The sequence below is a fragment of the Nycticebus coucang genome, chromosome 22, assembly GCF_027406575.1.
Source record: "Nycticebus coucang isolate mNycCou1 chromosome 22, mNycCou1.pri, whole genome shotgun sequence".
Taxonomy (NCBI): Eukaryota; Metazoa; Chordata; class Mammalia; order Primates; family Lorisidae; genus Nycticebus; species Nycticebus coucang.
The window spans coordinates 44,540,312-44,543,910 of record NC_069801.1 but is presented as its reverse complement, the minus strand read 5'-3'; the positions used below and the strand labels follow the sequence as shown (position 1 = coordinate 44,543,910).

The following is a 3,599-nucleotide window of genomic DNA, read 5'->3' as shown; positions in this document are numbered from 1 at the left end:
TTCATGATCAGAACACTCAAGAAAATTGGTCTAGAAGGGACTTTTCTTAAACTGATAGAGGCTATCTACAGCAAACCCACAGCCAATATCATATTGAATGGAGTTAAATTGGAATCATTTCCACTCAGATCAGGAACCAGACAAGGCTGCCCATTGTCTCCATTGCTTTTCAACATTGTAATGGAAGTTTTAGCCACCGCAATTAGGGAAGAAAAGGCGATCAAGGGTATCCATATAGGGTCAGAAGAGATCAAACTCTCGCTCTTCGCAGATGATATGATTGTGTATCTGGAAAACACTAGGGACTCTACTACAAAACTCCTAGAAGTGATCAAGGAATACAGCAGCGTCTCAGGTTACAAAATCAACATTCATAAATCGGTAGCCTTTATATACACCAACAACAGTCAAATTGAAAAAGCAGTTAAGGACTCTATCCCATTCACAGTAGTGCCAAAGAAGATGAAATATTTGGGAATTTACCTAACAAAAGACGTGAAAGATCTCTATAAAGAGAACTATGAAACTCTAAGAAAAGAAATAGCTGAAAATGTTAACAAATGGAAAAACATACCATGCTCATGGCTAGGAAGAATCAACATTATCAAAATGTCCATACTACCCAAAGCAATATATAATTTCAACGCACTCCCTATTAAAGCTCCACTGTCATATTTTCAAGATCTTGAAAAAACATTACTTCGTTTTATATGGAATCAGAAAAAACCTCGAATAGCCAAGACATTACTCAGAAATAAAAACAAAACAGGAGGAATCACACTACCAGACCTCAGACTTTACTACAAATCGATAGTGATCAAAACAGCATGGTATTGGCACAAAAACAGAGAAGTAGATATCTGGAATAGAATAGAGAACCAAGAGATGAATCCAGCTACTTACCGCTATTTGATTTTTGACAAGCCAATTAAAAACATTCAGTGGGGAAAAGATTCCCTATTTAACAAATGGTGCTGGGTGAACTGGCTGGCAACCTGCAGAAGACTGAAATTGGACCCACACCTTTCACCATTAACTAAGATAGACTCTCATTGGATTAAAGATTTAAACTTAAGACATGAAACTATAAAAATACTAGAGGAGAATGCAGGGAAAACCCTTGAAGAAATTGGTCTGGGTGAGTATTTCATGAGGAGAACCCCCCGGGCAATTGAAGCAGCTTCAAAAATACACTACTGGGACTTGATCAAACTAAAAAGCTTCTGCACAGCTAAGAACACAGTAAGCAGAGCAAGCAGACAGCCCTCAGAATGGGAGAAGATATTTGCAGGGTATAACTCTGACAAAGGTTTAATAACCAGAATCCACAGAGAACTCAAACGCATCAGCAAGAAAAAAACAAGGGATCCCATCGCAGGCTGGGCAAGGGATTTGAAGAGAAACTTCTCTGAAGAAGACAGGCGCACGGCCTTCAGACATATGAAAAAATGCTCATCATCTTTAATCATCAGAGAAATGCAAATCAAAACTACTTTGAGATATCATCTAACTCCAATGAGACTAGCCTATATCACAAAATCTCTAGACCACAGATGTTGGCGTGGATGCGGAGAAAAGGGAACACTTCTGCACTGCTGGTGGGAATGCAAATTAATACATTCCTTTTGGAAAGATATATGGAGAACACTCAGAGATCTAAAAATAGATCTGCCATTCAATCCTGTAATTCCTCTGCTGGGCATATACCCAGAAGACCAAAAATCACAACATAACAAAGATATTTGTACCAGAATGTTTATTGCAGCCCAATTCATAATTGCTAAGTCATGGAAAAAGCCGAAGTGCCCATCGATCCACGAATGGATTAATAAATTGTGGTATATGTATACCATGGAATACTATGCAGCCTTAAAGAAAGATGGAGACTTTACCTCTTTCATGTTTACATGGATGGAGCTGGAACATATTCTTCTTAGTAAAGTATCCCAAGAATGGAAGAAAAAATACCCAATGTACACAGCCCTACTATGAAACTAATTTGGGACTCTCACATGAAAGCTATAACCCAGCTACAACTTAACAACAGGGGGAAGTGGGAAAGGGGAGGGTGGGTAGAGGGAGGGGAATCGGTGGGATCACACCTGTGGTGCATATTACAGGGGTATTTGCGAAACTTGGTAAATGTAGAATATAAATGTTTTGGCACAGTAACTGAGATAACGCCGGAAAGGCTATGTTAACCACTGTGATAAAAAAGTGTCAAATGATTTATGAAGTGAGTGTATGATGCCCCATAATCATATCATTGTATACAGTTATGATTTAATAAAAAAATTAAAAAAAATAAAAATAAAAAAAATAAATGAAGAGCTCAAGATGACATCAGTCCCGTTTGTCTTAAGTCCTGGTGTTGTGTGGATGACAAGCAGCAGCCAGTTATGATGACAGGTGATAGATCCAAAGTAATAGCCAAATTTGTTAACATTTTTCCATTTCTAAACCATCCTTAAAGAAAATCATATATGGGGTCACACCATTCTCATGGTAGTCCAGAAGAGCAACCATTCCATCTGGATTCATGTTTTCACCAATAAAGAACTGGTAGTTTTTGAAATTAGCCAGGATGTGCTTGATTTGTTCTGCAGTCCCTGTCATAAAAGGTTTTACTCTTTATGGTCTCTGTTCTTCAAGTTTCCTTTGATTGACTTCATGTAATCTTTGATGTACTTCTTGTAGGCTTCTTTTGTGAAGCTGGTTTCCTGCAAGTGATGGTTCATGACAATATCAACACCAGTGATAACTGTGCTTTTGGTACCTTCACCCTCAGGTCCTTCAGCAGAAGCATTTGCACCAATGAGCGAGTCATCAATGTTACCCTCTGTCCTACTGACCATCTTCCCCTCCACCTCCAAGCATAGGCCTTCCACAATCTCTCGGATCTTGTAAATGTTGGAGAACATCTCATCATGGCTGATGAGGTCCCTGTAGATAATCATGATGGCGGCTGAAGGGAGACAGTGGCGGTGCTAGCTTTGCAGAAGCCCGGAGCTAGGAGCGAGCTTATTTTTATTACTTAATACTTCCTTAGATATATGTTTATTTTTCCTGGCTCCATACAAAATGAAGAACTATTATTTCCAAATCTTCAACATATGATGATGGTATTTTAATCAGGATTGCATTTCATTAGTGAAATTGGTATGTACTTTTCTTTTTTACCTGGGTCTTTTCCTGTTTTGGGGATTAGCGTGTTGTTTGATTCATAGAATGTGTTGGGGAACATTCCTTCTCAATTTTTTGGAATAATTTCTGCAGTATGGGTAGAAGCTCTTTTGAAGTTTTGATAGAATTGGGGTATGAAGCCATCTGGTCCAGGCCCTCTTTGTGGGTGGGGGGGTAATACTTTTATTGTTTCTTCAATCTTGGTACTTAAAATTGGTCTTTTCAAGAGTTCTGTTTCATCTTGTTTAAATCTAGAGAGAGGTTGTGATTCCAAGTTTAGGTCCATTTCCTCCACTTTCTCAAATTTCTAGGCATAGAGTTCTTTATAGTATTCAGAGATAATCTCTTGTACCTCTGTGGCATCTCTTCTTGTTTCACATTTATCATTTCTGATTGAGGTTGTAAGAGATTTTACT

General features: G+C 38.4%; 1 pseudogene across 1 annotated transcript; it reads right to left on the bottom strand.

Moving 5' to 3' along the window:
* Positions 1 to 2,320: 2,320 nt before the first annotated feature.
* Positions 2,321 to 2,957, bottom strand: LOC128575100 (translationally-controlled tumor protein-like; annotated as a pseudogene). Its single transcript, XR_008376923.1, has one exon. The product of XR_008376923.1 is annotated as a translationally-controlled tumor protein-like (transcript).
* Positions 2,958 to 3,599: the final 642 nt, after the last annotated feature.